The sequence below is a fragment of the Scyliorhinus torazame genome, chromosome 10 (genome assembly GCF_047496885.1).
Source record: "Scyliorhinus torazame isolate Kashiwa2021f chromosome 10, sScyTor2.1, whole genome shotgun sequence".
Classification (NCBI taxonomy): domain Eukaryota; kingdom Metazoa; phylum Chordata; class Chondrichthyes; order Carcharhiniformes; family Scyliorhinidae; genus Scyliorhinus; species Scyliorhinus torazame.
In genome coordinates, this window is record NC_092716.1 from 22,910,253 (window position 1) to 22,923,393 (window position 13,141).

The following is a 13,141-nucleotide window of genomic DNA, read 5'->3' on the forward strand; positions in this document are numbered from 1 at the left end:
CAAAATCCTCAGCATTCCCATCCCTTACCCTCAGTACTCTCCATTTCTCACGGCTTGTCCAGCACACTTTGGCCATCTGACCTCTGTCTACTTAATCCTTAAAAACAGGCCCCTCCTCCCCATTAAACAGAAGCATGACTCAGTCCAGAGTAGGTCCAGTTTCCCAAAGCCTAGTTATTAATTTTCCAATCAAAGCAAGTTAAAACCCACCAAAAGATACTGCCAAGTGTATCCAAAGAAGATTGAATTTTGTAAAGTCAAAGACCAGCAATCATTGTACTTACCAGAGGTGGAGTTGTTACATCGTTATTATTAGTCATAACATAAACCCAGATAAAAGAAAATTACTGCGGATGCTGGAATCTGAAACCTAAATCTGAATCTGACAGAGTCATCCAGACTCGAAACGTTAACTCTGTTTCTCTCTCCACAGAGGCTGTCAGACCTGCTAAGATTTTTCAGCACTTTCTGTTTTTGTATAACACACAAGTTAAATTTAAGATGAAAGTGACGTTTGTAAAAAAAAAAAACCTGAATGAACAGCAAACTTTATTTATGACTATTTAGAGTGTGGGATGGGCAGGACCGTCATTCCCATCGTGGCATTTCAGATGTTTTTATTTCAAACTTTTCGATTCTCTTTGCGTTCTTGTATTGATCTCCACCAAATCAAAGGAACCTTTTTATTTTGATGGCGATTTAGTCTAGTTTTAACTACAGCCCCTTCTGGTTAGCACTTCTGCCTCACGGAGCCGAGGGCCCAGGTTCAATCTCAGCCCCGGGTCACTGTCCGCGTGGAATTTGCACATTCTCCCCCTGTCTGCGTGGGTCTCACCCCCACAGCCCCAAAGATGTGCAGGGTAGGTGGATTGGCCACGCCATATTGCCCCTTAATTGGAAAAGAAAACTACAGCCCTTTCTTTGTGGTCTTCGCGTGAATCTGTCATGGTAATCACGTAAGCCACACCTTCGTGTCCGAGTACTGGTAGAGAATTAGAAAAAGGCAGTGTGGGTTGGGGGGGGGGGGGGGGTGCGAAAAAGAGATAAAAGAAAATAAAACGCTTGACTCCATTGGAATAATGATTGTAAAACAGACTCTTGACACTCTATCTTGATCCTTTTGGACTATTATCCCTTCAGTTAGGTAAATAATGGGATGTGACAGCTGAAGATTGAGTGGCCAATATCTAAAGAATGAGCACTTCTTTAAAACTATATATATTTTTCAGCCTTTGGACCCAAGTCATTCAAATGTATAGGTATGATGTGTTTGTTTTAAGTATGTATTCCTTGGTGTCTCATATTGCTTGGATATTTGCAGTTGAGATGATGACCATGCTTTTAGTAATCAGCAATTAAAATAAATTGCGTCAGTTAATAACACCTCGGTGAGCCTGACTCAAAATTATGATCAGTATCCCTTGGTGACATACATCAGGAACCACAGCTGCAATTTAAAACACATGCTGGATTCTCTGTCTATTATCATTTTCCATCTCCAGCCCCTCGCTGTCCCTCGTGCCTCAATGGTTGCTCAATTTTTGGAATACTTTTGATTGGTTTCCTTTACCTGTTCTGCCCCTACGCTCTCTTTCTAATTTTCCATTCTGAACCATCAAGATTGTTTCAATGGTACGGGATGTCTGCTGGAGTTTAGAAAAGGAAGACTTCATTAAAATGATTAAGACCCTGTGGAGTCTTGACAGGGTCAATATGGAGAGGATGTTTCCTCTGGTGAGAGAATCTAGTGGGAAGGGACCACTGCTTAAAAACAATGGGGCGCCCATTTTGGACAGATGTGGGGAATTGTTTTCTCTCAGAGGGCTGAGGCTCTTTGGAACTCTCTTCCTCAAAAAGCAGTGGAAGCAAAGCCTTTGAATACTTTAAAGGTGGAGGTAGATAGATTCTTGATGAGCAAAGGTATGAAAGGGGAGTGAAAGGTTATCGGGGGGCGGCGAGAACCTGGGGTTGAGATTGCAATCAGCCATGATCTTATTGAATGGCGGAGCAGACTTGAGGGGCCGAGTGGCCTATTCCTGCTCCTAATTCGTAAGTGCAGAAGATGGCCATTCGGCCCATCAAGTCTGCACCAACCCTTGGACAGAGCACCCTACTTAAGCCCACACCTTCACCCTGTCCCAGTAACCCCACCTAACCTTTTTGACACTAAGGGGCAATTTAGCATGGCCAATCCACCTAACCTGCACATCTTTGGACTGTGGGAGGAAACCGGAGCACCCGGACCATGCAGGCATGGGGAGAAAGTGCAAACTCCATACAGACAGTCACCCGCGGCTGGAATTGAACCCAGGATCCTGGAGCTGTGAAGCAGCAATGCTAACCACTGTGCCGTATGTTCTTATGATAGATTCAAAGATCTTAACCTCCTTTTGAAAGCGGCTGAAAGTAATTCACTCTTGTTGTTGCTTCAGGGAGACATTGACACTGGCATTCTGGTGTGGTTTAAATATTTTGTTGAGGGACCTTTCACCAAAGGGTTGAAATGTGATAAATCCTCAGTAACTATTAAAAGCCATCTCCTCAAATTCAGCAACACTTAACTCTGTAATTCTAAATACCCTCAAAGCTTTTCCTTTCCAAGAGGGGCATAATTTATTTAAACAATTATTACAGTAGAGCAACTAACTGCAATATCAGTTCAAGCTGAAGAGAATGCTTGAAACGGCAAAGAGTTAACAAAACCATTCAATAACCTCGTAAAATCGCAAATGGAGGAACATCCAACTTGCAGAAATAGCGTGCCTCCTCCCTGTGTGACTCTGGATTCAAAGGGCGTTGCTGAGTGAATCTAATTTCATTACGAGGTTCAGATAATTAGTTTATTAAGTAACACGATGAAGGAGAACCCACCCCCCCCGCCCCCAGTTAGTATTTATTTGCATTCCCGTTGCAACCACCAGCAATGTATTCTCAAAGATAGTGACTGAAACGGAAGACCTGTAGATTTGGCAAAGTACAAATGAGATTCTGTACCCAGAGGGTACAAATCTTTCCCAGGTTCCACTGGGATTATCCTTCCTTTATGCAGCCAGGAAATGAATTTGTGTCCGTATTGTCTGGGAAAATATTCATTGTCTTTTAGGATTTTTTGGAAGGCTCCGAGTTATGTGTTTTATCTTGCTGTGCTTTAATTATTTCCTTGCAAAGAACTGGCCAAAACAAAACAGCACGGTTAGGTAGTGGTTAGCACTGCTGCCTCATAATGCCAGGGTTCAGTTCTGGCCTTGGGTAACTGTCTGCGTGGAGCTTGCATGTTCCCCCCGTGTCAGTGTGGATTTCCTTCGGGTGCTTTGGTTTCCTCCCACTGTCCAAAGATGTGCAGGTTTGGTGCCCTTTGGGGTTATGGGCATAGAGACGGTGGTGTGCCTAGGTAGGGTGCTCAATTGAGTTTTCCAATGGGCAGCGGAGTTAGACAGTCCAGGACGGTTTTGGAACTGGATTAAAACAGGAACCTTTATACTCTGTGCAGCAATAAGGATAGTGCAATTGATCTGAGTCTTTTTGAGTTTCTTTGCTTTTTAACTTAACCAATGGCTTGCTCCACCGCCTCCCCACTGAAAGTGTGGGTGTGAATGAGACTGGATGTGACATCGCTCTGTTTTACCCCTGCCCCCATCCCTGGGCCAAATAGCATACGTGCGTTTACTGTTTAGGCTCACACCAGGCAAGATCCTTATACTCCCAACAGGAAGTCAATATGAGCGAAAGGGACAGGGTGAAAATAAGCGGAGCAAAGAAGGAGCAAATGCTCCCTGATGGCTTCGTGTATACGAGTAGTCACTGATGTGTCACTGTACACCGGTAGGTTTGATTTGGTCTGTGCTACATTAACAAATCTTCGCTTGTGGTACCAGGAAGTGACCAGTACTTGGGACTCGGCACCCCTGGTGTAAGGGAGGGTAAATTCAGCCAGGAATGCCATGCTAGGCGACTAAATCTGTGTCTTTAAGGCACTGGTTTAACAATTCCTGACAGTTTTTACCTTCCGCCTGCAACCAGTGTCTCTGGAACCTGCCAGCACCAGTGAACTTTGCATATAATATGGACAGGTCTGTCACCGACTGCACAAATCCAGTAAAGTAACCAAACGCTAAAATAATGGCATGCCATTTCTGAATGTTTTGTTTTTATGATTTTTCAAAATGTAAAACCTTTGTGGTTTTTCTGCCAAATGACAACATTTCTCACCTAGTAGATAGATGCTGGCCAATTTCAGGGCTTGTGTTCTAACAGTGGGGTTAGACTGAAGGAAGCAATTCAGCCACTCGGAGACTGGCGAATGGTGTCACACTGGCCTTGGGCTTGACTACTGTTTAACAAGAACGAGCCCAGATTGTGAGATAATCTGCTAGCTCTGAATGGCAGTGATTTTACAACCACTTTTAACAGTTACATTTGAAGTGACTCTTACAAAGGGCTCCCCAGTTATCTCGGTGGGTGATTAGTCATCTGATGCATTGCTGACTTCTCCAGACTGGTTAAGGTTTCGAGCCAGTGCTCAGTCAGCTGTACTCTGCTGGCGTGGTGGCAAAGGAGCTGCACCTGACTTCACAAAGTTCCAGCTTCTGTTTGCTGCGTAGTGGCGCCTGCTGGAACCTGCACTAATGTGAGCATAAATGCTGGCAAGATTGAGGTGACATGCGGTTTCCTCCCCATGGCTGAAGCAGCCAGCAAGCTGCACTTTGTTATTCAGTCCAAAATGATAAAGGCGTGAAAGTACATAAATATATCACACCGAGGCCAAATCTGCAATTAATTCCCCTTCTATTTGATCCCCTTGTTGATGGTAGAAGTGTGCTCAGGCGTTGTGTGAAACCTCTCTGCCCACCATCCCTGTCATTCCACACTCTTTGCTGTCGCATTGCCCTCCTCGTGTTTGTCGCACGGTTCAAGTTTGGAAGTCCAGTGCCTGCTTGCTGCAAATGTCAACGGTACAAAACCCATCTGGAAACACTGGCAGTGCTGGCGATTAGCTGCTGCAACTACCCTGGACTGCGAGGCACATTGTTGGTGGGCTGGCAAACTCAAAATAGCCCTTTGACTGACACAGTTGCATGTAGCTCCCAAGGCGAGGTCACATTGCAGCCGCTGTGAAGTTTGGACTGCTCTGAGCCAGGTCAGTTTTCACCCTTTAGACACGTGACAATTCAGGATGTTGCAGGGAGGGGGGTGAAACACTGAACCATCCAGTTTAGTTTCAGTCACGTTCTCCAGCTATTTGTTTGCACAAAGCAAATCTATTTGGCCTGTCTCCTGTCGCAGTATCCCATGGATATTTTGGAAAGATTGTTGAATCTTTAGGGGGATTTATATTTACCACACAGTCTCACACCTCCGAGAAGTGTTTTTGAAGTGCAACCTCTTGTTGCAGCCTGTTGTGCCTGACTCTCTACATATCAAAGAAGCTTTCTGTCTGCGTGGCACCTTTCGGTGTAATTTTCTTTTTGATAGGCACTCAACATAATTCCTAAGATGCCACCCAGATGGTGAATATTCGCCGTGTAGTGATAACACAAAATCTCTTCTGTGGTGTGGGAAAGAGTGGTGCTGACCCCCACTTTCTCCGGTCTGGCAATTTGGCCCTCAAAGCCCAGGCAGCTTAGTCCAGTTCACGCTTGGATAGTCCAATTCATGCTTGATTATAGGTGTAAAGGTTTGTTATAGTATGACTTTAACTTTATTATTTTTAATGGTGTTAATCCTACACTTCAGAAGTTTCTTAATGTGGGTACTAAAGGAAGTGGTCCTTGAAATAGTAGATCCATTGGTGGCCATTTTCCCAAATTCTTTGGACTCTGGAATGATTCCTGCAGCTTGGAGGGTAGCTAATATAACCCTGCTATTCAAAAAGGGAGATAGAGATTTAAAAAAACAGTGAACGGCACAGTGGTTAGCACTTCTGCCTCACAGTGCCAGGGATCCTGGTTCAATTCCGGCCTTGCGCCACTGTCTGTGGGATCATAGAATTTACAGTGTAGAAGGAGGCCATTAGGCCCATCGGGTCTGCACTGGCCCTTGGAAAGAGCACCCCACTGTAGACCACTCTTCCAACCTATCCCCGTAGCGCAATAACCCCATCCAACCTTTCTGGACACTAAGGGCAATTTAGCATGGCCAATCCAACTAACCTGCACATCTTTGGACTGTGCGACGAAACCCACGCCGACATGGGGAGAATGTGCAGACTACGGACAGACAGTGACCCAAGCCGGGAATCGAACTTGGGACCCTGGAGCTGCGAAGCAACTGTGCTAACCACAGTGCTACCTTGCTGTCCACGGAGTTTGTATGTTTTCCCTTGTCTGCGTGGGTTTTCGCCGAGTGCTCCTGTTTCCTCCCACAGTTCAGAGATGTGCAGGTTAGGTGGATTGGCCTTGATAAATTGCCCCTTAGTGTCCAGGGATGTGCACGTTATGGGGTAGGGCAGGGTGGATGGACATGGGTAAAGTGCTCTTTTGAAGGGTTGGTGCAGACTGGATGGGCCAAATGGCCTCCTTCTGCACTGTAGGGATTCTATAGCCCAGTGAGCCTAACGTCGGTAGTAAGGAAGTTGCGAGAGTCCATTGGAAAGCAATGGTATAATCAGGCAAAGTCAGCATGGATTTACGAAAGGGAAATCATGCTTCATAAACCTCCTGGAATTCAGGGCAGCATGGTGGTGCAGTGGGTTAGCACTGCTGCCTCATTGCTCCGAGGTCCCAGGTTCGATCCCGGCTCTGGGCCACTGTCCGTGTGGAGTTTGCACATTCTCCCCGTGTTTTTGTGGGTTTCGCTCCCACAACCCAAAGATGTGCAGGCTAGGTGGATTGGCCACACTAAATTGCCACTTGGAAGAATGAATTGGGTACTCTAAATTTTTTTTAAAAAACTAACATTAAAAAAAAATAAACCTGGAATTCTTTGAAGATGTAACCTGTAGAATTTCATCGGGTAGTACGGTAGCACAGTGGTTAGCACAGTTGCTTCACAGCTCCAGGGCCCCAGGATCAATTCCTGGCTTGGATCACTGGCTGTGCAGAGTCTGCACGTTCTCCCCGTGTGTGCGTGGGTTTCCTCCGGGTGCTCCTGTTTCCTCCCATAGTCCAAAGATGTGCAGATTAAGTGGATTGGCCATGAAAACTTGCCCCTAGTGTCCAAAAAAAAGGTTAGGTGGGGTTACTGGATACGGGGATAGGGTGGAGGCATGGGTTTAAGTAGGTTGCTCTTTCTAAGGGCCGGTGCAGACTCGATGGTCTGAATGGCCTCCTACTGCACTGTAAATTCCATGAACTGAGTTGACCAGAGAGTACTGGTGGATGTGGTTTATTTAGACTTTCAGAAGGCTGTCAACAAGGTCTCATGTAGCAGATTACTATGCAAAGTTAAAGCGCATGGGATAGAGGGTATTGTCTTGAGATGGATGGAAAGCTGGTTAGCAATAAAGTTGCAATATATGGATCTTTTTCTGGATTGGCAGGCAGTGACTAGTGGGGTACCGCAGGGATCTGTGCTGGACCTCAACTGTTCAGAATATATATTACGATTTGGACGAGGAACTAAATGTATTATCCCAAATATTTGCAGATGATATAAAGTTAGGTGGGAGGGTGCGCTGTGAGGAGGATGCAGATTTCGTTCAGTGGGATTTGGACAGGCTGAGTGAGTGGGGACATGGTAGATGCAGTACAATGTGAATTAATGTGAGGTTATCCACGTCGGTAGCAAAAATAGGAAGGCAGATTATTATTTGAATGGGTATAAATTTAAGAGAGGTGGATACTCAGCGAGATCTTGGGTGCCCTGCATCAGTTGCTGAAAGCAAGTGCGCAGGTACAGCTGGCAGTAAAGAAGGCAAATGGTATGTTGGCCTTCATAGTGAGAGGATTTAAAAAAAAAACTCTGGTTCTTATTTGTTCTTCAAACATTGAGATCCCTGGTGGATTGGAAGGGACTATTTATAGCACAGTTGTCTCATTTGGTGAATAGAACCTAAATCACAAGATTTGATTGCAGCAGCAACTTGATATGTACGCAACTTGAAGGGAATATAGATTTAAACTTTATACATGCACTCCCCTCCTCTCCCTTCTCCCCCCGAGACCTTTTAACTGTGCGCAATTTGCAAAGGCAAAAACTTGGAGGAGCTTGCAAAGCCGTACCTCATACGATTGGAATAGGCCGCACCACAAGAGTGTTGAATGGCCCATGATGCCCAGCAGCAACCATAGTAGCTGTGTTGGGCACAAAAAGGCAGCTGTCCTGGCAAAAAGAGAAACGTGATAATAATAATATAATAATAATCACTTATTGTCACAAGTAGGCTTCAATGAAGTTACTGTGAAAAAGCCCTAGTCGCTACTTTCCGGCGCCTGGTCGGGGAGGCCAGTACGGGAATTGTTCTGCATTACAAGCCAGCTGTTTAGCCCACTATGCTAAACCAGTCCTCCATTGTGCTAAACCAGCCCGTAATTGTTCAGAAAATAGGGAAACCTGCAACTCCGAATTTACCGATGGACTAACAATTGAATATCAGCTCCATGGTTCATCCAATATTGCCACATCCCTCCACCCCCCGCCCCCCACCTCACCCCATCTTAAGTTCCACTTAACTTGCGGGGTTCTATTGGAAAGACATCCTTTTTATTGGCAAGTCGCTGCAAATAATTTCAAGCACATAAAAGTTCCGTCCCATTGCTGTGAGAGTAATTCATGTACTTTCATACCTAAATCTGCCAGGGTAACCAATGTGTGCATCATTCATCTCTTACCCATTACACTGGGAGTAATACAATAAACATTTGCTGATTTTATTCTTTTTCCATGTGACGGAACTGCAGCTGAGAATAAACCCCAGTCCAGTTTAAGCTTGGATATCTGCTGGGGCCTCAATGGGTGCAAGATGCAAGTGTGCTCTTGTTTCTCGGAGCAAAATAGATCCTAGTTTGCTTTTGTTTGGCTTGCATTTGGAGGATTCTAGTTGGGTGAAGCTGCCATGCTGTGAAACCTATTGCAGGGAGAGGATGGGAGAGAACGTGATATCTGGGCAAAGAGATACTAGCAGGGTTGAAAGACCACTTCCGTATTCAACATGTTTAGCTGGAGGGGAGTAGCATAAAGATTGAAGTTGCAGCCTCAAGTTTGTAATCTGACTAGTTATCTTGTGCACGATGTATCGGGCAACTCTTTGGGCTGGATTCTTTGGCTATGCCCCCCTCAAGATCGACACGGACGGGATGCAGACCACTTAAAGGTCTGTTGACCTTGGGCGGGTGCATTTTGAGTAATTATGCGGTGTGATTTCTGAAACTACAGTTTCCCCCTGGAAGGCCAACATGTGGAGTAGTCCAGTGGTTCCCAACCAGTGTGCTGTGGCAGACCCACAAGTACACTGCAAAATAAGATTCAAAATGATTAAACGTTAATGTTAATTAAACTAAACCTAATCTTTATTCTTAGCTCCGTGGTTGGCATCTCCAAGTCCCGGTGAACCGTGGGCCTCCCACGCACATACCAACCAGGAAAGGGCTGCACATGTTCGCCAAGGAATGTTTTATGTCGATGATCCGAACCGTGCATGGCGCAGTTTGAATTTTTTTGAATAAATCATGGCACCGAGGACCTGAGTTCCATCCCGTCCCGGGTCACTGTCTGTGTGGAGTTTGCGTGGGTGTCTGCGTGGGTGTCGTCCCAACAACTCAAAGATGTGCAGGGTGGGTGGATTCGCCACGCTAAATCGTCCCTTAACTGTAAAAAAAAAAGAAACAAAATTTATTTCAAGAAAATGAACATAAAATGTTTGGGAACTGTGCATGTGCTGCCCTTTCCCACATGACATGCACGCAGGAGATCCCAGGCTCTTTGGGAATTGGAGATACTGACCATGGAGTTTGAAGACAAAGGTCCTTTGCTTTTGCTCAAAAACACAAAAAGGGCACAAAGGCATGGGCGACACGAGGGAGACTGGGAGAGGTTTAAAAAAACTGAGAGAGAAGACGGGGAGAAGTAAAAAAAAAAAAAAAATCCCTGTTAGGGAAGAAGGAACCAATAAAGTTAAGAAAGGGAGAAGCGGGCTCCATGCAAACGGTGACAAGGCTTTCATTGTAAACTTTCAAAAAAATTTATATTTTATAAATTCAGAGTATCCAATTTTTGTTTTCCAAATGAGGTGCAATTTAGCGTGGCCAATTCACTTATCCTGCACATCGTTGGGTTGTGGGGGTGAGATCCACGCAGACACGGGGAGAATGTGCAAACTCCACACGGACTGTGACCCAGGGCCAGGATTGAACGGGGGGGGCGGGCAGCATGGTGGCACAGTGGTCAGCACTGCTGTCTCATGGCGACGAGGTCCCAGGTTTGATCCCGGTTCTGCGGCACTGTCCGTGTGGAGTTTGCACGTTCTCCCCGTGTTTGTGTGGGTTTTGCCCCCACAACCCAAAGATGTGCAGGGTAGGTGGATTGGTCACGCTAAATTGCCCCTTAAATGGAAAAAAACAGGGCCCTCAGCGGCGTAGGCAGCAGTGATCACCACTGCGCCACCGTGCCGCCCTTATTGTAAACTTTTTAAAGTAATAAAAATTGCATTAAATGATGGCTTGACATGTTTTTACGAGGTTTTAGAGATCAAAGGATTTTGCGAGAGGGGCAGTTCAAGTTGGAGAAAATAGGAGGCATGCCTCAAAATCTTTCATCGTATGGAAGGTGTGCCAAGACGTAAAGAAATGTTGGGAGCCACGGGAATAGTCCCACGCATCTGCTGCTGAATTGGTTACTCCATGAATTCAATGAGAGAAAACATTTCTCATTGCATATTCGCAAGGTGCTCTCCGTGTTAACTATCGGTGCTCAGTGTGAATCCTGCCTTTCAGCAACAAAATGGGAATGCAACATCGAACGGGATCGGGATGCTTCAAAGGCCGGGGACTGGGCATCTCAATTGAAGAGGTGAATACGTTGAAGTAATCTCGTAGGGCAAGGCTGCAGGAGGAAGGGTGGGACTCGTGAATTGTTCACTCAACATCTGTGAAGCAGGCAGGTTGACCAGATGTTTGCTGTCCCTTCCCTGGGCTTCACACCATCTGTCAATGGACAGGGATAAATGCCATTGTAATCAATTTTTACACTTTACTGCTGTGTAATGACACCAATAACAGCGGCAACATATGTCCCTAAAACTGATAAGTATAGTGAGCCCAAAGTGTTTATTAGCCTTGCACACTGTGTCCTGCCTAGAAAGCTTTGACAAGCAACTGTTACTTACCGCACTTTAAACATTTATGGTACTATGTTGTTTTGCTACCCCGATGCATTTTATGAACTAGTGGTATGTGCCTATTAAAACTTTTATGAGCAGATCAACACACTCTACACGCAAAGACCCACAACCTCCTTTGTACGTGCGCACCGTGGGATTGGTATCTTGAGCTCAGTTTGAGAGGAGTTGAGACATTTTTCTGCTCTGTTCCGTCTCGAGTGCTGTGCAGAATGTTGCAGCGATGAGCTTTTGTGTGCTCTGTGTTGATCCTCTTTACTCCTGAATGTAAAGCATGAGGGCATTGAAAGAAAAGCTGTGTTTGACGGCGCGTATGCTTTTGTCAAATTGATTCATCGCGAATTTGAGATCAGGTTTTAGACCCTCGACCCCCAGGAATGTCGCAGCTCCTACTGCCACTATTTCTGAGAGCGGCTACAGAGCAAGGATCAAACCAGGGAGCCCACGCCTAATAACTAGTCCATACTTAATGATGCCTTTATCGGGCACTGACCAGCTGCACATCTGAAAGAAGTGCTGGAAAGGGGAATAATTGTCACCTCTGATTTTAAGATGGGACATTTTCTTCAATCCACCATCACCAGCTTTCTGCCATCATTGAAAAATAAAATCCACCCGAGATATTGTTTAAATGGTGGCTCACCAAGAAGAGCGAATTAACATTTTGCACCTTCAATGTCGTGAAAATTCCAAAGGTACTTTGCAATGGAGAGAGGAATGGACCCAAAACAAGTGTTGAGACATTAAGCAGGAGCTAAAAGGAAACTGAGGTCATATTTAACAGGATGGTTGTGACTTGTGAAGATGAGGAGTAGCATAATCAGTCATTAGGATTTAAGTGCCCAGGCCTTCGATCACATAGGATTGCATTGGATATACAGCACAGGAAAGCCCATTGCGCCAAACCAGCCCACAATGGTGACTGTTGCTGATGGCGGAGCAGAGGGGGGGGGGGGGGCTGGAGGAATGGCGCAGCTGGTGGAAGCTATGAGGGAGAGTTGAGTTGAGGAGAGGCCATGCAGATCTTTCTGAAGGATGCCGAGGATTTATAAATCAATGCCCTGGGTGTGGAGAGCCACTGGAGGACAGGGGTCATGGGTGAACAGCATCATGGGACACGCAAGATGCAGGCAGCGGTGTTGGAAATGAGTTAATATCTGCGCACTGCTGGACAGTACAAGCACAGGTGCCTCGTTTCCCCACCTTCCTCTAAATCACACGAGGTTAAACAGCTCCAGTGAATGGAATTAGCTTCCTTGCCTTTAATGGTGTAATATTTTACTTGTGATACATAATTGATTCAGGCTATGATGGCTCTGTGGTTGGTCCTCTGTTTTGTCATTAAATTGTCATGAGCTCATGATAAGAATGGTGCAAATACTGACAATTACCAAGTCTAAAAATTCAATTAATTCAGACGAGCAGATTAAATATACAGTGAATTTTAATAATCCACACTGAAGGCAGAAGATTACCATAGACAACATTTTAAACAGATCACGGCACCTTCATGCAGAATAAGAGAAACTCTCATCTGAATATGATTTATGTCCTGGAAATGAAGCCTTTGTTGTCAGTCGGAGGGAAAGCAAATCCAGATTTTTTTTTTTTTTGTATTCTTCCTCAAAGACAGTAAGGATGTACAGTACAGAGGCTTGCCCCGAGTGTTTTTTTTGGTGACGCCATTGGCCAAGGAGGGGCACTGGCTTCTACAGTGCAATAAATAATTGAACATGAGTAATCTGTGGTACTAACCCACTGACTGCAGTACCGCAGCATTGAATTTGTGCCTGCAGGGGATGTTGGCATCCCATTCCCTGACTAAGACGTTTGAACTCCCATCACTATTCCTGCCCATTCCTCCACGAG

General features: G+C 45.4%; 1 protein-coding gene across 10 annotated transcripts in view; it reads left to right on the forward strand.

The window, feature by feature from the left end:
• The window catches only part of gse1b (Gse1 coiled-coil protein b), a 663,364-nt gene that overhangs the window by 515,965 nt on the left and 134,258 nt on the right, over nucleotides 1-13,141 (forward strand). The gene's annotated exons all lie outside the window — the stretch shown is intronic.